The sequence below is a fragment of the Triturus cristatus genome, chromosome 2_1, assembly GCF_964204655.1.
Source record: "Triturus cristatus chromosome 2_1, aTriCri1.1, whole genome shotgun sequence".
Classification (NCBI taxonomy): Eukaryota; Metazoa; Chordata; class Amphibia; order Caudata; family Salamandridae; genus Triturus; species Triturus cristatus.
Genome location: NC_140581.1, coordinates 357,918,762 through 357,943,193, shown reverse-complemented (window position 1 = coordinate 357,943,193; position 24,432 = coordinate 357,918,762). Strand labels below are relative to the sequence as shown.

The 24,432-nt window shown below is 42.0% G+C and overlaps 1 protein-coding gene across 1 annotated transcript in view; it reads left to right on the top strand.

Annotated features, from left to right (window-relative positions):
* LOC146864194 (chondroitin sulfate proteoglycan 4-like) overlaps positions 1-24,432 on the top strand; it is a 432,950-nt gene that overhangs the window by 314,506 nt on the left and 94,012 nt on the right. The gene's annotated exons all lie outside the window — the stretch shown is intronic.

Here is a 24,432-nt window from a genome sequence, read left to right as displayed (position 1 = left end):
CATAGAGGGAGGAGAAGTGATCTTCCCAGACGTTAGCAGCAATATTAGGTACAATCGCCGGTAGAGGATCATACGACCCTGTGTTAACAATTTGCCAAAACTTCCGGGAGTCTTTTGAATTTAGTGCAATAGTTAAATTAGCCCAATTATCATTGTCCCACTCCATCTTGGCATGGTATATTAGCTGCTTATATTCTGATCGTTTTTGTCTTATTAGCGCCTTATTATTGTTACACTTCACGGCCTTGAGAATTTCTGTTTTTGACTTCCTGCAGGCATTATTGTACCAAGTAGGTCTGTTGCCTCTCCTTCTCTCTTTGGGCACTATGGAGTTAAGAACATCAGCCAAGATAACAGTTAATTCCAAATTTAAATCCCCAAATTTTTGATATATTTCTGGAGTTGGGTGCTGCAGCATTAAGGAACCGATTGCCTCCAGAACCGGGATTACGTGCTCATAAAGTTCTGCCAGTGATGCTGGTTGTGTGACTATTTTTTCCCACCTGACCCTACGCCTGTTGCTGGATAAATGACACCTGACATCCAGATCATCATTTGGGTTACATAAGCCTTCAGGATTGCCCGGGGATAGAAATTCTAGGATCAACGGATTGTGGTCGCTGTCTTCCCTAATTTCTATCCTAAAATCAATGACCTTATCCCATGCGCAACTTTCAACAAATATATAATCCAAGCGTGACTTTTGCCCGGGCTTGTTGAAAGTGCACTTAGAGGGGATATCTGATTTTAAGCGGCCTTTGCATGCCCTGATTGAATGCTTTAAAGTTAGGGCCATAATTTGGACAGCCAATGGCGCCCATGACTTGGGTGAAGGACCCACTACTGTGGGAATTTTCCAGTACTTGTCCTCCTCCACAAAACCACTATCCGTCAAACCCAAAAGCGGCTCAAAATGACAGTTAAAATCACCCCCTAGCAGAAAGGCAGTGCCCTGAGGAATCGTATTTAAAAATATAGAGAGCTCTTCGATGGTTCCAGACTCCGATGTAATATTCACAGGTCTTGAATACACATTGACCAAAGCAAGCTTGGAGTCATTCGGCCATTCTAGAGTCACACACTGGGGAACTTCTGATGTCGTATTCAGAACCCTGGCTCGACAACCCAGGTGGGAGCGCACCCAGATTATTAAGCCCCCAGACGGTCTGCCCTTCCCCCCCACCTTGCCGGGACTGAAAATGAAACAAAGCCACTCCGATGGTATTCCTTCCTAGCCCAAGTTTCTTGGAAAAGGCAAATATCATTCCTATCTATAAACGAGCCCCACTTGGGACACATTATTTTGTTTCCTATTCCTGCTAAATTCCACTACAAAATTGTCAGTGGGGCGGGGATAGGTATAGGTTCCAGTGTTGATGCAGCATTTCCCTCTGTAATCGTTTTAATCTCCACCATACGACAATCCACTAAGACCCCGGACTGGCCGTCAGGGATGATAGTGGCCAGAGAAGCCCCTGGCTGGGCACTCTGAGCACTATCCATTCCCGCAGGTCCACCCCTGTTCATACATGTAACCGATCGATCATGCAAGGGAGAATCGTTGGTACTGATAGCACTCTCCCTCGTGTAGCTCCCCAAATTGAAGTTATCGCGTAGTCAGTCAACCTCATCCAAGCAGCTAAACCGATTGCGATCGGAATATTGAGGTGACCTGTTAGAATAATCTGTGTTATTCCTGTTCCCTCTGGAATGGCTTCCACGTCCCAACCTTGTCCAGCCCTCTTCCATTCCCATATCAGTACATCTAACATGGGGTGGATAAAAGAAAGACAGTGGGAGGGTCCGTATTATGGAGTCCTCCCCGTAATATGGGCTAGTAAGAATGTGGGAAACTGACCCTGGGTCCCTGAAGTTGACCACAGTACAGTCGCCGCTGATATTTTTCTTAGTTGGTCCCAGCAAAGAGACCCTTCTGACCATCAGGATTTCACTAAAAATCTGTGGAGGAAGGGGTCTGTGTTTGTTTAGCCAGCTTGCTACTTTATTTTTTAGTGAGGCAAATGATTCTACTCCTGTATTGGTGGATTCGGGAACTCCTACTAGGACCACTACCAGGGGAGCAGCTTCCGGGGGTAGATTTACTATCAGTTCCTTCCTCGGTCTATTGCCCTCTGTTGAGATGCTTGCTTGCAATAAATCCCAAGAACAGATGTAGAAGTAGAAGATTTATTGAAGAACGCAACCTGGCATCCGACCACCTCGACGATCCAGCAGCAACTGTCATCTATCGAGTGCCGTCAGCCTTACACTCTAAGAACCTACATGACTGAATGCTCCAGAACAGGTAGGAGAACTCCAGAAACCAGAATACACAGGTAAGTTACATTACAACACATCCTCCTCCTTAATAGAATAACAAAGGAAACCCCAAATATATCTCCATGAAAAGAACACACAGAACATGCAAGTTAACAGGTGACAAAATCTTGCAAATATGAAGGTGGCCTGCGTGTTCTAACACTGCACCTCACTTGGGACCCATCTACACCATCTCCAACCCCTTGAGCATCTGTAAGCAACTCCGGAAGAGAACCCCTCTCCCTTTCCTCTTGTTCCAGATCAGACGCCTTATCAGGGATTATCCATTACTATGTCTCTATTGAGAGACCTCAAGTCAATGCAGAATCTGAGACGGCCATCAGATTTAAGCGTCAAAACTACAGGTGAAATCCATGAGGATGCTTCTACAGGTTCAATAACTCCAGATTTTAGTAGATCTTCCAAAAGATCTTTCAATCCCTGTCTCACAGATAAGGGTACTTTTCTCAATTTGTGTTGCACTGGACTAGCATTTGGTTTAAGGATGATCTTATGGAGATACCCTTCTACACAGCCCAATCGGTCTTCAAAAACCTTGTGTGCGCCTTGCAAGATGTGATCAATTTGCACGTCATCATCAACCACCATTATCTGATTTGGAGCCCTCGGATTGATTATAATGTGCAAATCGTACTGATGCATCCAACCAATAATTGGTGGACCATCTTTAGCTATGTACACTTTACCTTGAGTACTCCTTGTACCAAATTTGATTTCACCAGACATATAACCCAAAATGTCGATCAATTCCCCTTGATAACTCACTGGACTGATGTCTTTATCCAATAAAGTGACGCCCTTCCACAACATGAGGAAAAGAGATTCAGGAATAATCGTGAACATAGAACCAGAGTCCACCATAAGAGTAACATTCACTCCACATACATTAAACACTTCAGTGGGTCTAGTTACTCTGCGTATGTCTTGACATAATTCCTCACGCACACTGTTGGTCTCCTCTTCCAAGACTAATACACGATTAATAGATTGTTTCACCCCTGCACCTGGTTGGACTACATTCACCTTATACTTGGATTTGTCTAACATATCTGACGACTTACACATGCGTGCATAATGTCCTTTGCGGCCACACTTTTTACACACCTGATCCAGTGCATAACATTTCTTATAGTCAGCTAAAGGGTACTGACTACCGCACCTTAAGCATTCTCTATTCTTCATTCTAGATGTAGGAGTGGAGGCATGAATATTTTTCACACTACTTTTCGAGACCGCCCCAACATCCACTTCAACATCTTTAGTATTATCAACATTAGCAATATCATTGTTAGGTCTGTCTCTCTTGCTTAACTCTTTTATACATTTTTGTGACTCTTCAATCACCTTAGCCAAATCAATTGCTTCGTTTAGTGATGGATCTTTAGCAGCCCACAGTCTCTCTTGAATTTTCCTCTCACGACACTGTACAATGAGCTGGTCACGAATCATTTCTTCTGCCATAGTGCCAAAACGACATTTTACTGAAAGCTCACGTAACCTGGCCACAAAGTCGTTTATGCTTTCACCCTCTATTTGAGGTTGCGTATAAAATTTATACCTCGTCATTACTAGATTAATAGACTTGGCAAATCTAGTCTCAAGCCGTTTGATCGCCTCCTTGTATTCGTCGTCCATGGGTTGGCCATTAGCGCCCATAGCAACCGGCAGATATTTGAAGACCCGTTGACCCTCACTCCCTAAGGCACTAAGTAGTAAAGCTTTCTTTCTTTGTGGAGAGAAATTAACACCATCCAGAGCTACGATGTAATTCTCTAACATTCCCACCCAATCTTCCCATATAATACTGGGTGAACCTGGGGATGGTAAAAAGGAAGGAGGCATAATGACATTTGAGTGTGATTCAGCCATGTGTAAATAAATAGTGCACCAAAAACGAAGATTCAGAAAAATGAATTCACACACAAATAAAAAGAGATTTTCCACAGTTGCCAAAAATAGTCTCAGTACGTTGTAATCTCCCCCTTGTCAAGTAAAGTCAAAGTCACTTTCGCCCAAGCAATAAAAAAGTCCGTAGAGGTTCCGAACTCACCAAGCAATACCAACGGTCACCGCTGCTGAGAAATAAGAGTTGCAGCACTCTATGGTGACCTCTTGAGGTGACGCGATAAAATTAATAAACTGAAAGTGCCAAGATGGCGGCACGTAGCTTCCGTCCTACGTTGCGCACAGCGTTACTCACGCACGCATCCAGACGCGCGCTCTCCGTACGCTGTGCGTTTCACCCAGTGTGACGTAGGAACTGACTTTGCCGTTGAGCGTGCGCTGAGTCTCGAGCGGGCTCTGCAATCCAATTCACACGGGAAACAGCGAAAACATCCCAAATAGAGGAAAACAGTACCTTGAATCGTGTAAACTTCTTGCTATATCAAGTTCCGGTCACCTCTTTCAAACGAAGACCACAAGCAGCACTAATGCAACAGAGGGTGAAACAACCAAGGGGATCACCAGGTCGCGTTGAGGAACGTCGAGGACAACGAGGATATCGTCGCCAAAATTGTTGAGATGCTTGCTTGCAATAAATCCCAAGAACAGATGTAGAAGTAGAAGATTTATTGAAGAACGCAACCTGGCATCCGACCACCTCGACGATCCAGCAGCAACTGTCATCTATCGAGTGCCGTCAGCCTTACACTCTAAGAACCTACATGACTGAATGCTCCAGAACAGGTAGGAGAACTCCAGAAACCAGAATACACAGGTAAGTTACATTACAACACATCCTCCTCCTTAATAGAATAACAAAGGAAACCCCAAATATATCTCCATGAAAAGAACACACAGAACATGCAAGTTAACAGAAACCAGAATACACAGGTAAGTTACATTACAACACCCTCCAAGTTTTTTTGCTCAATATTTACAATAGGTTTTTTCGCCATTAACCCAGGACAGGAGGCAAGAGAGGAATAAGTGTTCCTTTTTGAAATGTCCTGTACTTGAGAAGGGGGATTTGCCAAAGCTGGAAGAGTTGTTGAAGAAGGGGAATTGGCTAGCTGTGGACCTCTTACATTAACATCCCTCCTCCTTTCGGTAGGTTCTACAGATTGTGGGCCAATGGCCCTTTCTATATTTGCCAACCTAAGATCAATTTGATCAAGTCTGCCGATCAGAGGGTCCAGCAAAGATTTCAGGATGCTTCCAAAGCCTGAGATTTGAGGGTCAACCCTTGCCTGGATATTATCACTAGTGATTGTAGGGGAAGGCTGTGGTACAGAGGGACTCTGAACTGGAAAGTTACTATATTCACTAGCTACGGGAGGGATCACCTTATTTTTTGCCCGGGCTTTCGAATTAGTTTGGTTTACGGAGTTAGAAAGCCTTGCCTTCTTACCACCCCCTGTCTGTGGACCTCGCTTTCTTTTTGGAACAGCCCCCTCCCTTTTGCCTCGTAACTGAAGGGTGCTAGCCCCACACCCACTGGCAGGCGTCACGTTAGCAGTAGGGGGGGGCACAATACTGGAATCAATAGTAACCAATGTAGAATCTCTATTCGATCCAGGGCAACTGCAAAAATCGGGCAAGGTGGTTGCTACCAAGTGGTCGCTGTTAGATACGGGGTTAGATGGTATAGTACACCTATCAGGTGTTCTTGCATTAGCTATGTGGCCAAGGGAAGATCTTTTAACATTATAAATGCCCTGCGAGAGGCGATGTTCCAGAATAGTGATCTCATTTGATATCAGAGAATTAGCTCTGATCAAAAAACAGTCCAAAGTACCCGCCATTGTTGCATTGGACGAGTGAGCTTTGCTTCTTGTCTCCCTGGCCGCCATGATCCTGAGTGTACTACAGTAATATGTCCCTGGAATAGCAATCAATTTTACAGATACCTCGGTTAGGAGAAACCCAAGAGGGGTGGCCCGGTCCGGTCTCACACGGTCTGTAACGGGCTAGAACGGGCCCGCCCTTGGCCCGGGCTTAGCCCGCGCGCATCCTGCGTTGCGTCCGTGTGGTGGCGTTATATCCGTCCAGGCAGGGGGTGGGGTCGTGAGGGGAAGAGGCTGCAGCTGTGGTGTGCTGGGCTGCTGGTCCTCGCAGTCCTTCACGTGTTCTCTCCCCCAGTAACTACAGCAATGCTCCCACGAGTGACACTTCAATTTTCAGAGTCCGTGCCCCTGGCCTCTGCCTCTCAACAGTATCCTAATGAACAACTAGATTGCTAACATTCTATATTAATTACAAAAGTGTAGAACGCCTGACATCTTGATTAAATCAAAACTGTAATACCGAGAGCATTTCCTTTAGAAATTACATATATGAGAGGGTCTTATTTGCATCAAAATTATGGTTAGTGCTCTAAAAAACTAAAATGAGGACATATTTTCTGAGTTTTCAAATAGCGACAAAGCGTTTTAAAATTATTTGTTATCTTTATGTTTTTTTATCCAGTTGACCACTTGATTAAATGTTGCACATAGGGGAGAGGATGTGGTGTTACTTCCAGAGCTGCAGACTTTGCAAATGGGAAACAGGTTGGAGTTTCTGCTTCAGCTCGACATTCTGTGATTCTGGTCAAATCACTTCATCTCCCCATGTCTTCAACCAAAATGAATTTGTTCTTGTGTGATGTAACCAATGTTAATGTAAAGCACTCCAATACCTGACAAGTCTGCACTATATAAAACTGCAAAAACACAAAAAATAAAAATAGTTTTGCACACTTCTGTCATTGGGCTACATGTGGGCTACATCTGGGTGATATTTGTGCTGCATTTGGGCTCGTTTGTCTCTGGTGGCCATCTTGGGAGATTTATTTGTTATGAAGTTTCCTAATTTCCTCATTTACTGCAGTCTCCTCAGTAGGAAATGCTTTCAGTTTTTTACTTTGATTCCATCAAGAAGGTATTCAGATATATCCACATTTGCCATACATTCTGAATGTTAGCACTCTAGTTGCTCATTAGATCACTGTAGTAAAGCTACTGCTCACCAGGGAAGTCTGCTGCTGGTATTGAAAGTGCTTGTTTTAGTCTGCATGTCAGAATTAATTTTTTAATGAAATAGAAGAGGATTTGAGAAGTCACTCAAAATGTGCCCTAATTTTTCTTTCTGCAGCACTAATCATACTTTCTATGGCAAAATGAACCCCCTCATTTTGTTCCTTTTTAAATTAAATGTTTTAAGATTTACCACTTTATTCCAATCAAGATGGCTTCAGGTGTGCAATACGTTTATCATAAGTAGGACTGTTAGCGCTCTAGAACACTCTGGGAAGCTGCAGTAGAACACAAAGGAATCAACTGACAGTCTCTGCCCTTGTTGGATGTACATGTTTTACTGAGAATGTCAGACTTCATTCTCACATGACTGAGAAAGATAATGTGAATTTACAGAAAATATGCTCTTAGTTTAGCTTATAGATCACCTTCCAAACCACTGTGGGAAAAGCATGAGAAAATAGTTTTCTCTCAAACATGATTCATGATATCACAGCAGAAGGCTTTTTCACATGGTAAAATCACCTTAGAACACACCACAATTCCTAAAATGAGTATGGTACCATCAACAAATGATTTATAATGTAACTAAAGTCTTAAAACCTTCTATTAACTGCAATACTTTTTAATGAGGTGCTATCATGTATATTGGTCCCAAGATGGCTGCCAACACTTCTTGGAAGAAGTGCTGACAGCCATTCAGATCTGACGATGAGATGTGTGGTTAGGCTCCACCCAAATATATATGTGATTTTACTTTTGATTTTCTCAGGAACTACTGAACAGATTTACACCATTTAACCAAAAGGCGCAACTTTGAACCAAGGGCTACCTTTCTGCCAAATTTGGTGTAATTCCGTTCACAGTTCGGGCTGTAGCTGCGACTAAAGGTCCCTATGGAAAATTGCATGGGGAAAACACGTTTTGGGACCCCCCTTTTTTCTCGGCCTCCGCTTGACGAATCACCCTAAGACCTTCAGGGTAGGAGCAGACCGGAGCGGGCCACGAGTTTTGAAAATTTCCCGAAGATTCGTCAACCGGCGCCAATGTTATGCCAAATAGAATGTTGCGGATTTCCTATGGATAATAGGTCCTAACTATAACTACCTACTGGCGACCGCCAGTAGGTAATATATATATCAATATATTCATATATATATTTATATTCACTGAAAAAAACATAGGTTTCAGGGGCGTTATAGTTAGCTGGACATTTCCCTCGTACAAAACCCTAGAAATTCCCCTGTTATAGTTAGTTCAGCTAACTATAACTCGCGCCCCCGCAATGCACTGCTGATGACGTCACATATTACATCACTCATGACATGGTCAGTGACATCACTGATGACATCACTGATGACATCTCAAATGACATCACTGATGACATCACTGATGACGTCATCCATGTGATAAATTAGTGCATCTTCTCACACCCTAATTTAACCTTTGATACACCGACTCAAAATTTCAAACGGCCATTTTGACAACCATAGATACTCCAATACCAATAAGTAAACACCCAGTTATTGACTTTTAGGTCTACATACATGTCCACTCACTCACCTGTACAGTCACTCATACTTACAGTCACTCTGTGCATTTATACACCTATATAGACACTCACACACCGCCAGTCATCCATTGAGGTACTAACACATCTAGTCAGTCATGCAAATAATTAATCACAGTCCAATTTATTCACCTATACAGTTAAACACACTTAAGTTCATTTACTCATAAAAATACTAAGAAATTCTGTGTCTTCCTGCAGAAAAACAAACAGCACATGACACAGATATCCTTGCACTATGGCGCATATAGCCACTCCCAAAATCACACACTCTCACATATAGATAGTTATATACTCTTACACACATATACACTGCGTTTCACATATGTAGTTACTGACACATGTACAACTGAGATATACATTCAATCACTAACACACCCATACATACACTCACCCAACCATACAGTCCACCACAGATGCACTGTTAAAACCATGCACCCACTGAATCACCCACTCACACATCTAGTCACAGAGTTACACACACCCTACCCACAGAAACACTCAGGCACCCATACAGATACTCAGACAACCAATCAATAACCCATATAGACACTCATATAGCTATTCACAAAACCATGCAGCCACTTATACACCAACACACAGACACATACAGACATTCACACAGTTTAGTCATTAGTCTGCAGTAAGATACATTTAATGACTCACTTATAGAGTCAGTTACACACCTAGAAATCATCCATTCACACACTTGTACACCCACTTATTTTTCAACAGGCCTTTCCCTATATATATTAAACATATTAAAACTGTTCAGAAACACATACTCAATGGATGATGTCATATGTGATGTCATCAGTGATGTCATTTGAGATGTCATCAGTGATGTCATCAGAGATGTCACTGACCATGTCATGAGTGATGTAATATGTGACGTCATCAGCAGTGCATTGCGGGGGCGCGAGTTATAGTTAGCTTAACTAACTATAACAGGGGAATTTCTAGGGTTTTTTACGAGGGAAATGTCCAGCTAACTATAACGCCCCTGAAACCTATGGTTTTTTCAGTGAATTTCAAAGGTTTTTTAAATGCTAATTCCTATCTATAACTTATTTCTAAAGATATCATGAAAAGAATTCTTTTTTAAAAGTAGGGTGCACATTAGTTTTGTGGAAAAACATCTTTGTGATTGGTTAAGAAAAAGCAGTTTCAACGTGGAGTACATATCATGGGATAAAATTTGCTCAGCTCAACCACACCTGCTACTTGCATTTGGAAGGCACTGTTGGAACTTAAAACAATCGTGAACTTTTAACCTGCACGTGTCGTTAAATGTTGAAGAAAATGTTGCAAAAAAATATCGTTAAGTTTTAAAAAATTGATGAACTTTTAACCTGCACATGTTGTAGAATGTTCTAGAAAGTGTGTTGATAGAATACGTTGCACTTCTCACTTCTATGTGTTTTTGAATATTAAAAAAACGGTTCATATGGAAAATTAAAAAGAAACCAATAGAGCAGTTTTGAAACCTAAAAGAATCAAGGAACTATTCTAATTTATTCTTTACATGTATTTATGTGTGCAGCAACCAAATTATAGACACAACAGCACTAGGAAGAGAAAGAAGCAGGGAGTGGGGGGAGGGGGAGATGGGCAGAATGGCACACATGCACAATTAAGTACAACACACATATAGAATAACAATGGCCAAAATGAAACACACCAACAAGGAGCACAAGTCACACAACCCACCAACATCACACCACTAAACGAGCATAAAAGTGAAAACCACGCTGCATTCATACAGGATGTGTACAAAGGCCAGTCGTTGGTGTTGTGGGATGTCTGCGACCGTGGTCAACATGGATGAGATGCCCAGCATGTGGCACATGGTCAAGTTCACTGTGTTTTATATTGCCAAACGGCTGCTCCTCCCTCCCATGAGCCCCCACACTTTTGTACGATGCGCTGTTGTATCTCATGCACTCGTACGGCACACCATTGTAATGCCTATTTGCGCATGTACTGCTACATTCCAACTACACCATCACAGTGCCGTTTGGAGGTGGTGCATGCCACTTTACAACATTGACTGCTGCGCCTCTTGTAGCAGGCCACACCAGAACACAGAGACACACTTACCGCACTTCCTGTACACGGACATGTCCAAGACACCCCATTCCCCTTGCCGGATAGGCACACCCCTGCACTGACCTGTGAACCCCAGACCAGCACACGCCAGTTGTGCATGCAGGAGAATGCGTGCGTAGCTACAAAACCAGGCTCACTGCCAATGCTGAGGTGACAGCACACTGTGATGTTGCAGGGCTCGTGCCTATCATGCTAAGACAATGACCACAGGGACACACTTACTAAGATGTGGGTTTGTGGGGCATTGGCGTTCCTGGAGTTGTTGAGATGAGTCTTCTGGCCCTCATGGGTATCCCTGTATCATGCTCATTGACTCTATGGCACCTGTGGGTGTTCTGGTGTGGCTCTTGGCTGTGTTCCCTTTCATGGTGCAGGTAGTTGTCCTGCTTAACACCAGCAGAAAGCAGGTGTAAAATCCCTGGTGCTAACGTGTCTTATCGCCGGAATTTGTTTCACAATGCAATTGGTGTGAAAGTTGTGATGTGATTTTTTTCGTGTGCAGAACAATATACGAACTGAGCAGTGTATCTCGTCAAGATCCAGCACCTGACGCACTATTCCCAATCAATATAAATGCAATGAGATTTCTTAATAGATTTTGTGTGTACACTGTAAGTACAGCCAATACCTCAGTGCAATTCAATACAGGATTTTAGTATTTAGAATAAATTGGAAAGGTGCACCTTGTGTCTTTTTGCATGAGAACGGCTAGTCTCCATTTCATTATCAGCACTTTAACGGAAGTAAAGTTGAGATAAATCTAACACACTATTCAGAAGTTGGTGCAAACTGCAGATATCACCAGTATTCCAGCTATAGGTGCCCCAAAGTTTAACACCATGGTGGACTCCATCAAATAACAGTAATAAGAACAAGAAAGAGTCACACAGCAGTTAAGAGAACAACCAAAAACGTTATTATTTTTTTTTCAAACTTTATTTTTTATAATCATAAATAAGTAAAAGATAAACTATTTTCAAACTTTATTTTTTTATTGACATATATATGAACGATAAACTAATAAACAAAATGTAACAACAATAATACAAAACAACAAGGCGGAACACTCCTGTAGACACCATGGATTTCGACGACAGACCTGGAAAATCAGAAAGATTGTTAAAAAAAAAACAACATGGTATTCTCAACAAAATACCACAAGAAACAAATCACAGATATATAAAATGCATACAGCTAACAACATTTTATAAGTTTAACTTACAAAAACTGTAAATGTTGCCACTTTAAAATATTTACAGAATCTGAGGACAATTTTTTGCAGAAGGAACCACGCCCACAACGTTTTTCTTTAGTGGTGAGGACATTTTTTACTTTTCCCAAGGGGCAAACAAAGACCAATGCCACCTTGATCATGCACAAGATTTTCAAAAGAGTTCTGTTACGAGGGGATCCTAACAAAAAATACTCATGCGGACGGCAAGTATGATGAAACACCTAAGGACCCTTCATCCGAACAATCTTGCACGAGAAGAGTGCAAACAGATGAGAAACACTCCTCTGTAAAAAAGAATCACAAATAAATGTATATTAATAACTTTTAAAATTATACTATTCCATTACTGTACAAACACATTTTATATAAATACTGACTAAGAAACTATGTCCCTGAACCACAAGTGTGACGATGGTTAAAACACTACATGCATAGTGCATACTACTTTGAAGCAGTTCATGCCCTAAAGCCTACCTCACTAAAACTCTACATGCTAACTGACTAAATGATTACAGTACTATAAGGAGACATACTGGGTGAGTGACAGGGTGTTTGCTAGAAGAGTATGAATACGAACTAGGGAATTGAAGGTGTGAAACACAACTGTGTAGGTGATTAGAGGACTGCATCCATACTGCATAGGCATTTAAAGCAGTCCATGTGCTAAGGCCTGGATCACTGCATGACTACTTGGGTACTGACTGAATGATTAGAGTACAGCAAGGAGAGTGCCTAGGAGAATTTATAAGTGCTAGGCTTTTCGCACAGGGAATGGATTAGTACTTGGTACTGAATGGGTCACTAGAGGAGTGCAAAGGCAGTAGTGCTGGACTGTATGGATACTGACTAGGAAATTGAAAGTGTGAAAGACAAGTGTCTAGGTGGTTAGAAGACTGCATGCATAGTGCATAGGGGTTTGAAGCAGTCCATGTGCTAAGGCCTGGCTCAGTGCATAAATACGTAGGCACTGAGTGAATGATTAGAGTACTACAAAGATAGTATCTTGGTGAATTTATAAGTGTTTGGGTTTTAGCACAGTGAATGGATTAGTACATGGCGCTGAATGGGTCACTAGAGGACTGCAAAGGGAGTGACAGGGTGTTTCCTGGAAGTGTATGGATACTGACTGGGGAATTGAAGGTGTGAAAGGCAAGTGTGTAGGTGGTTAGACGACTGCATGCATAGTGGATAGGGGTTTGAAGCAGTCTATATACTAAGGCCTGGGTCACTGGATCAGTACTTGGGTACTGACTGAATGATTAGAGTGTTGCAAGGAGTGTGCCTGGGTGAATTTATAAGTGGTTAGGTTTTGGCGCAGTGAATGGATTAGTACATGATGCTGAATGGGTCACTAGAGGAGTGCAACGGGAGTGACAGGGTGTTTGCTGGAAGTGAATGGATACTGACTGGGGAATTGAAGGTGTGAAAGACAAGTGTGTAGGTGGTTAGAGGACTGCATGCATAGTGGATAGGGGTTTGAAGAAGCCCATGTGCTCAGACCTGGCTCAGTGCATGAATACTTGGGCAGTGACTGAATCATTAGAGTACTGGAAAGAGAGTGTCTTTGTGAATTTATAAGTGTTTGGGTTTTGGCACAGTGAATGGATTAGTACATGCTGTTGAATGGGTCTCTAGAGGACTGCAAAGGAAGTAACAGGGTGTTTCCTGGAAGTGTATGGATACTGACTAGGGAATTGAAGTTGTAAAAGACAAGTATATAGTATGTTAGAACACTACATGCATACTGCATAGACATTTGAAGCAATCTATTTGGTACTTAGAAACTGACTAAATAATCACACTACTTCTAGGACAGTGCTTAAGTAAAACTTTAAAATTTTCAGTTCTGCCACAGTGAACAGAATAGTACATGGTACTGCACCTTAGTGTCAAACCCTGACTCATTTTATCAATGCATAAGCAAAGACTACCTTCTAATGCTACTAAAACTTGACAACATGACAGGTTTTAAAAGAGTTATCTGCTAAAAAATACACGATGTTACCAAATGCTTCTCTCACAATCCTTACCCAAATGCACACAGACTCACAGTGTGATTTTAGACAAGCAACACTATCCTAGGAGTTTACCAAAACTCATTCACTAGTCTGGAAGAGTTAATGGTACTGCACACAATCTACATATTTCACGACTGCAATTTACTGTAAATGCCTGACTCATTTAATGAAAGCATAAGCCATAACTGTCTTCTAATGATACTAAAACTTGACAACATGACATGTTTTAAAACAGTTATCTGTCAGCAAATACAAGATTTTCCAAACACATCTCTCACAGTCGGTCCCAAATGCACACAGACTCAGTGTGATTCTAGACGAACAACATTATCCCTAGCAGCTTACCAAAACTCATTCACTACTGTAGAAGTGGTAAGGGAACTGCACACAATCTTCATATTTCACGACTGCACTTTTGTGTCAAAGACTCACTAATTTAATCAAAGCATAAGCAAAGACTGGCTTCTAATGCTACTAAAACTTGACAACATGACCGGTTTTAAAACAGTTATCCGTCAGCAAATACACGATGTTACCAAATGCTTCTCTCACAATCCTTACCCAAATGCACACACACTCAGTGTGATTTTAGACAAGTAACACTATCCTAGGAGTTAACCAAAACTCATTCACTAGTCTGGAAGAGTTAATGGTACTGCACACAATCTACATATTTAAGTACAGCACATCATTGTCAAAGCATGACTCATTTAATCAACGCATAAGCAAAGACTGGATTCTAATGCTACTAAAACTTCACAACATAACATGTTTTAAAACAGTTATCTGTCAGCAAATACACAATGTTACCAGATGCTTCTCTCACAGTGATCCCAAATACACACTAACTCACAGTGTGATTCTAGGCAAGCACCACTATCCCTAGGAGTTTACCAAAACTCATTCACTACAGTGCAACTGGTAACGGAACTGCACACAATCTGCATATTTCAGGACTGCACTTTTCTGTCAAAGCCTGACTCATTTATTCAAATCATAAGCCATAACTGTCTTCTAATGCTACTAAAACTTCACAACATGACAAGTTAAAACAGTTATCTGTCAGCAAATACACGATGTTACCAAATGCTTCTCTCACAGTGGTTCCCAAATGCACACAGACTCACTGTGTGATTCTAGACAAACAACACTATCCCTTGCACTATACCAAAACACATTTCTTCATCTAGAAGTAATACTACATTTTAGTATAGAAACATAACATAACTCATTTCACAAATTCATAAACAATGACTGGTTTCTAATTCTACCAAAATATAAAAACAACACAGTTATCTGTCTGCAAACACATGAAAAACACAAATGCTTATCACAAAATGGTTTCTACATGCACACACACTGTCAATAAGATTGTAGAGAAAAAAAGTACTCCCTACACTTTAGCAGGAGAAATACATTAGTCTGATTAAAATCAAAATAGTCTACATACATCCCCTCAGAATTAAATAACTCATCTTTCAAGTTCTTTTGTAGATTAAGAAGTATATCAGTCACTCACCATATTTTCTTTTACAGAATCTCTGCACTGTGCACCTCTCAGCAAAAACAAAGAATGGAAAAGTTTCCCTGTCATTTTCCACACATCTACATGTAAACATCAAATCACAATCCTTCACACATAAACTCAAAAGCAAACACACATTTCTATTGGTTAAACATTTCAACCCTTTCCAACTGAAATACATTTCAACCCTTCCCCCAATCTGCCTTCTGCCTGTGTCAAATCTTGGACTTGTGCAGGAGCAGAGATGCTTGTTCCCAATGCCCCGTCCAGGAGAACCTCTGCTGCCAATGTTGCTAGCCCCCAGGGGAATCTCCCAGTGGGGGAAGGGGGAGTGGATAAAATAATAAAGAAGACAAAGAGACTGCCTGAGGTTTTCTGCTTCCAACCTTCTGTTTCTTCTCTGCACTTGTGGTCTTTCTTGATAGTTGGTTCTAGAAACTAAACACATGCATACTTAGTTCTAATATTAATTTAAATCCTAAATACTCTCTCAACTTCCTTCTCTCTGTGTACATACCAGAATAACCTTGGCCTTTGCCTCTCCTCAATGTGTCTTCAGAATCTTTCTGTCATTTAAAGATAGGGTCGTTCTGTAGCAAGATAAATATCTATAAGTGATTCTGTAAATGGACTGTATTCTTTTCTAATCAATTATTATCTTAACTGAACTTATACATACCTAATTTCTTATTACTATCTCATTCTAGTTTTTTCTATTAAGGAGTGTAGAGACAAGGCAACCGGATAACCTTCTCACGTAGCCTCCTCTAGACAACTGGTAGATGGTGTTTATGTGATGTATATCAAGTTCCTCCTCAGAGATAATAATATATATACAGTCTATCGGTCTCCTCAGAACTATCAGGAACTCGAGCAATAAGTAATTACATACACTCAATCGATAACTCGTGGTACTTAGCTGAGGTGTGGAGAGTTCGCTACTAACTCGACGAGTTAGCGTCTAGTTCTGAACAGTCTTCGGTTTGGAACGCTGCTCCCGTGAGGAAGTCGAAATTCTGGAGCTTCAGTGACAGCACTGATTCTGACTGGAACACTGCTCCCTCGGCGAGGTAGTGGTCTTGGAATTGGTTTTCAAAGATTATTGAATAGTGTCTCTGCTGGAGGCTTGCGCAAGCAATCCAACGAAGCTTCTATGACGAGAGTAGAATTTGAATATCTCGGACTCGGCAATATCTCAGGAATAGTTTCACTATGGCAAGAATTGATAACAGACTAGCATCAACGAAACCTAACTAACTAACTAACTGACTGGGATACAAGAATGCGTGCGCTTCTGTCAAAAGTCTCGGTGAAGTGCACCAACGTTCTATTGTGAGCGCCACTAGTAGAGCTCCGTAACGAAGAAAGACTAGACCATCAACTTCAGCACTTCGTCGGCCATCTTGGAGTTATACAATCTCCAAGCTTCCTTCCAAGTAATGGCCTTTACCTTCTGTGTGCTAGAAATCGTGTGTTCTTGATGTGTAAAACAGACTGAATGATTCTGATCCTTTGGAGTTCTGACAGCCTGTTACCATAGAAACAGCTCATGGAACACAGCACTGAGCTCAAAGGTCACAAGTTCAGCACACAATGTTACTAAACAAGACAGGAAGTGTGCTTGACTTTTCAACATATCAGCTTATCATATATAATGTTCCTTACAATCTGTTTTTGTTAACCAATAAGAATCATACCTTTAAAAAACAGAAATATACACCCTACCTTTCTGTGTAGAAAGTAGTCATACAACCAATGATTTCTTGTCTTTTTTCAAAAAACATTGCCGTGGATCTCGCCGTTTTTTTTTTTTTAAAAAAGGGGGCCCCAGGGGGTCCTTCTGGGACCCCCTAAGCACCTCTAGAGGGTCAAAGTATTTCCACTCTGCCCCCTTTATATGTTTTACACACTTATTACCCTTGCTTCTTCAGCCTCGCTTCTACCGAGGCAGAAAATGGCCGCCAACAGTTCCTGGTTTCGAATGTAGAGAGACACTCGACAGCCAATTAGCATTCAGCGCGCGATCGAGAGGGTGCGCGCTCGATGCGGGGAGGGTGCGCTTACGGTGCGTGTAGGGTGCGCGGATCCTCCGCGGCCATAGATATTTATGTACTTTTAACTCTAATTTTCTCAGGAACTACTGAACGGATTCACACCATATATGCAAAAGGCACGAGTCCGAACTGAGGACTACCTCTTTGCCAAATTTGGTGTCATTCCATTCAGCGGTTCGGGCTGTAGCTGCGACAACAGATCCTATGGGAAATGGCATGTGGGAAACGCTTTTTGGGACCCCCCTTTTTTCTCAGCACCCGCTAGATGAATCACCATGAAACGTTCAGGGTAGGAGCGGAGCGGAGCTGGTCAAAAGTTTGGAAAATTTCGCGAGGATTCATCAACCGGCGCCAGACTTATTGGGAATAGAATGTTGCGGATTTCCTATGGAAAATAGGTCCGAACTAGAACTACCTACTGGCAACCGCCAGTAGGTTATATATACACTCCTTCCGACTGCTCGGGACCCGCTGGAAGTGGCACACACGCCGGCGAAGCACGCCTGGACGTAATCCTCAACCAAACAAAAGTCAATATCATGCGCTCTCAGTTGCAAAAGACTCTACAAGATCAAATGATTCCAAGGGTGTTTATTGACAACACGTTTTGGCTGCAAAGCCTTGATCACGTGAATAATTGTGCATACTCTGGTGTCTTGATAAAGTATTAGACTGTGGTCATAGAAGAAGGACATCATCAATGGGCATAGTGCAACCATGGCAGACATCTTGGAACGGTCAACAACGGCAATACTGCTTAATGCAATTTCATATATCACGCATTAAATTGTCCATAGTTGCCCTGACCAAATATGTGCTCATGTTACATAAGCAGACATTTTCAGCAAAATATAATAATATAAGCCGATATTCTGGCATCTTGTGCACTTGCACCTAGTTATGCATATTTAATTACGCAAACACAATACATGTTGATAATTTGTTCGCATGGAAACCAGCATAAAGAAAATACAAAATACAATCGGCAACTTTGGTTGTATCTACCAATGCATGATTATACCACAGCAAATCACGGAGATGCAATTCCCAGAATACATCTTGAAAATACGATGTTCTGAAAGAATAACAACCACATATTGTACAATGAATGGGCAAGTGCCCAGAGGTAATGCGACCCCGTCTATCCAGGTTGTGATAGATGAGTATCACCCATTACCTGTAAATACATTGCAGTGCCATAAAGAACATATTTTCGCAAGTCCAGTATTTATGCATAAACAAATTACTTTTTAAAATTGTAATTACAGTAACTGACCGTATCCAATAAGAAAACTATAGTCCAACGATCTCATATGCCCAGTCTCACAGTACCTGACATTCAGCAATAGAAGTGATAGTGAGGGAAAAAGGGTAGGTTGCCCGTGAGAAGTTAGTGCTGGTGTCTGGGCCCCTTCCTTTCCTCCTGTAACATAAATAAGAAAAAAATATTTTTAAAACTGTTAACAAATTCATTTAAAAATAAATCTTACTCTAGTGCACAGTACTGGAAAGTGGACGGCCATGGTTGCACTAAGCCCATTGATGATGTCCTTCTTCTATGACCACAGTCTAATACTTTATCAAGACACCAGTGTATGCACAATTATTCACGTGATCAAGGCTTTGCAGCCGAAACGCGTTGTGAATAAACACCCTTGGAATCATTTGATCTTGTGGAGTCTTTTGCAACTGAGAGCACACGATATTGACTTTTGTTTGGTTGAATATAAATATCTATATATATATATAGATTCACTGAAAAAACCATAGGTTTCACACACGTTATAGTTAGGAATTAGCATTTAAAAAACCTTGCAAATTCACTGAAAAAACCATAGGTTTCACACATGTTATAGTTAGCGGAAATTTTACTGATAAAAAACCAATGAAATTCCCCCGTTATAGTTAGTGCAGGCAACTATAACTCACGCGACCGCAATCCTCTGCTGATGCTAATACTGTATTTAGACACTTATTTGCCCATGTCTTCTTCCATACATTTTTAGCTATACATATATTACAAATATTTTTTTTTCATAAAGACACATATGTCATCAGCAGAAGATTGCGGTCGTGTGAGTTATAGTTGCCTGCACTAACTATAACGGGGGAATTTCATTGGTTTTTTATCAGTAAAATTTCCGCTAACTATAACATGTGTGAAACCTATGGTTTTTTCAGTGAATTTGCAAGGTTTTTTAAATGCTAATTCCTAACTATAACGTGTGTGAAACCTATGGTTTTTTCAGTGAATTTGTACGGTTTTTTAAATGCTAAGTTACTTTACGCCATTCGTGGCGTGCGCGCCCACTTAACGCAGTTCGTTCCGTGCGCGCACGGTGCGCTTCGCGCACCGTGCGCGCACAGTGAGCACGCGGTGCGCGACGCAGTTAGTGCCGTGCACGCACGGTGGGCACGCGGTGCGCTACGCGCACCGCGTGCCCACGTTACGCTAGATGGTCCATGTACGCACGATGCGCTTCGCGCACCGTGCGCACATGGAGGACATATGATGCACTTCGTTTTGAAAGGTAATGTTTTAATTTTTCGTATCGGTTATAAGCCATGCACAAATGGTGCCCTTCGGGCACCATTTGCACACGGGGTGGAGAGAGTGTGGATAATTTTTATTTTTTTATTTTTTTTTTTTAAAAATATTTTAGTTTAACTCGTCTTACATAAGCCATGCACAATTGGTGCCCTTCGGGCACCAATTGCACACGGGGTGGGGAGAGTGTGGATAATTTTTTTTGGGGGATAATTTTTTACCGTACGCGTACGGTAAGCGTAATCGGCGAAATTAGCGAAAAAATAAAAATTCCGTTTTTGGCCTTGGGGGATCTTTGGGGACTCCCTCAACATTGCTATGTGTGTGGGAGCTGTCTAAACAGCCCCTTTACATGTTTTTGTGCTTTATATTTTAAACATCACTCTCAGTGCGAGAGAGAAAATGGCGGCCGCCGCTTCCTGGTTTCGGCCGATTCGAATGTTTACTAAGATCTAAGAGCCAATCAGAATCGCGCTCGCGCACGCCACCGTACGCGTACGGTAAGCGTACCGTAAGCGCACCGTAAGCTGGCTCAGATATATATATTGATTTAAAGGCTATTTTCTCAGAATCTACTGAACAGATTTACACCAAACCTACAAAAGGCACTTCCTTGACCTGAGGACTACCTCTCTGCCAAATTTCTAGTAATTCTGTTCAGCCGTTCGGGCTGTAGCCCTGTCTAAAGGTCCTATGGAAAAATGCATGGGAAAAACGCGTTTTGGGACCCCCCTTTTATCTCAGCCCCCGCTTGACGAATCCCCCCGAGACTTTCAGGGAAGGAGCGGAGCGTAGCGCCCCACCTATTTTGAAAAATTCACGAGGATTCGTCGACCGGCGCCAAAGTTATTCAAAATAGAATGTTGCGGATTTCCTATGGCAACGTGGTCCTAACTATAACTACCTACTGGCGACCGCCAGTAGGTAATATTGCAATATATATATATTACCTACAGGCGGTCGCCAGTAGGTAGGTATTATTAGGACCTATTTTCCATAGGAAATCCGCAACATTCTATTCCCAATAACTTTGGCGCCGATTGACGAATCTTCGCGAAATTTTCAAAACTTTTGGCCAGCTCCGGTTCGCTCCTATCCTGAAAGTCTCGGGATGATACGTGTAGCGGGGGCCGAGAAAAAAGGGGATCCCAAAACGTGTTTTCCCCATGCAATTTCACATAGGACCTTTAGCCGCAGCTACAGCCCGAACTGATGAACGGAATTACACCAAATTTGGCAAAGAGGTAGTCCTCAGTTCAGACTCATGCCTTTTGCTTAAATGGTGTCAATCTGTTTAGTAGTTGCTGAGAAAATTACAGTTAAAAGTACATATATATCTCTGGCCGCGCTGGACCTGCGCACCCTGATCGCACCCTCCCGATCACGTGCTGAATGCTAATTGGCTGTCAAGTGGTTGTCAACATTCGAAACCAGGAACTGTTGGCTGCCATTTTGTGCCTCGGTAGAAGCGAGGCTGAAGAAGTCTGTGGAATAAGTGTGCAAAACGTATAAAGGGGGCAGGTTATAAATACCATGACCCTCTAGACCTGCTTAGGGGGTCCCAGAAGGACTCCCAGGGCCCGCCAATTTTTTTTTTTTTTAAACCGCAAATGTGTATACCGTGAACAAGCTTTAAGTAGCGAAACACGTTGGTGAGGCGAAACTTTGCCTGGAATAAACTCTGAATAAGCACCCCTGGGAGTCCTGGATTTCTTTCCGTAGATGTTTGGAAAGTTGTGGATGTGATATATATGTATTTATATATATAAAATTCACTTAAAAAACCATAGGTTTCACACATGTTATAGTTAGGTGGATATTTCACTCGTAAAAAACCAATGAAATTCCCCCGTTATAGTTAGTTGAGATAACTATAACTCGCGCGCCCGCAATCCTCTGCTCATGACGTCACATATTACATCACTCATGACATGGTCAGTGGCATCACTCATGACATCACTGATGACATCATCCTTGTGATAGAGTGGCGGTCGCGCGAGTTATAGTTATCTCAACTAACTATAACGAGGGAATTTCATTGGTTTTTTACGAGTGAAATATCCACCTAACTATAACATGTGTGAAACCTATGGTTTTCTAAGTGAACTTGCAAGTTTTTTTAAATGCTAATTCCGAACTATAACGTGTGTGAAACCTATGGTTTTTTCAGTGAATTTGTACGGCTTTTTAAATGCTAAGTTATGTATGTATTATTATTTTTTTTATATATTTATTTTACAATAAACTAAGTATTAAAAAAAAAAAATTGGGGGGGGTTTTCACCATGCGCGCACGGTGCGCGCACCCCCGCGATTTAATTTTTTTAAATTTTTTTTTAAATGTTCTGCCTTCGGGGTCCTTCAGGGACCCCCTGACAAAGGCTAGGGGGTCAGGAACTCTCTACCCTGCCCCCTTTTCACGTTCGCCACCTTCCTTTTTCACTCTTGCACTGAAAACAAACAAAATGGCGGCCAACACTTCCTGATTCCGACCGATTCGAACGTTGACTAACATGAAACCACCAATCAGAATTACGCTCGCACACGTTAGGGTGCGCGCACGGTGCGCGGCTATAGATATGTATATGCTTTTAAATGCTATTTTCTCAGGAACTACTGAACAGATTGACACCAGACCTGCAAAAGGCACTTCCCTGACCTGAGGACTACTTCTCTGCCAAATTTCAAGTAATTCTGTTCAGCCGTTCGGGCTGTACCTTCGACTAAAGGTCGTATGGAAAAATGCATGGGGAAAACGCGTTTTGGGACCCCCTTTTTATCGGCCCCCGCTTGACGAATCACCCCGAGACTTTCAGGGTAGGAGCTGAGCGGAGCGCCCCATTAGTTTTGAAAATTTCGCGAGGATTCGTCAACCGGCGCCAAAGTTATTCAAAATAGAATTTTGAGATTTCCTATGGAAACACGGTCCTAACTATAACTATCTACTGGCGACCGCCAGTAGATAATATGTGTGTGTGTATATATATATATATATATATATATATATATATATATCATCTAGCCACATAATGATCGCCATTCTAGGTTGTTAGCGCTGCTGCTTTTGGTTGAGTGATCACTTGGAGGATCACTTACAGAACCCATAGGAGGTTAGCCTAGTGTAGAAAGAGAAGAGCAGGCACAGCAAATGGATGACCAGCAGGTCAATATTAGCAGTAGAGCAAGGGATTCCCTAGCAACCACTTTTTTGAGTTTATCACGTGTTCAGCAGTAGCGAGTGGAGCCAAATGTATTTTAGTAGAAAAGCGTAAAGAGTGGTATTGGAGGAACTCCTAGTGTGAGAACCGGTCGATCTTTGATTGCACAGCAAATGTGATGAGATAAGAACAAGATTTACAGGCCTGTTTACAGTGGAGCTTGGAGCAGCAAGTGAATACACGAACGCTCGGGTTAAGTGCTCTTTAGCAAAGAAAAAAGTAGGTACTAAAACAGATCGAAAATGAAAGCAGTGGAGAGATAGTTTAAATGGTCCATGCTCTAGGGGAGGGCTAAACACAGGAAAGGACATGACACATGCATGCCATTGAAAAATGGGAAGAAAGAATAGGAGAGCGACAGTGGAGCCAACAAATGGGAAGCCTATGGGTGGGCTGAAGCCCACAAAGTATATACAACCTATGTCTCTAGACAGCGCTTGCACTGTCTAGGCAAGTCCTAAAATGTGACTGATAGTTTCCTAGACTTAGCTCTGGGAATAGCTAGTAGAGATATAGTACTCCATTGGAAATCTCATCACGTGGCCCGCCTCACAGTAGATGGCAGGTAGAGGTAGGAACATAGGTCGCAGCGGAATGGGCTGCACTGCTGACTGAAAAGTCAAGGGGTCTGCACCAAAAACCAATCGAGGAGCTATGGCAGGAGGTGGTTAATGGCCTCCTGTCTTGCGACACTCAGGATGAGGCAAACAGGAACAGTGCGGGAATGTGATAATGCGTGTGAATGATAAAAGGCACTCTGCCCTCTTGCCAGAGGGTTTCTGGTATCCCCGTGCTTCCTATGCCCCACCATGGCCATGCAGGAAAGTGTGATATTGCTGCACCTGATAGAGACGTTTGT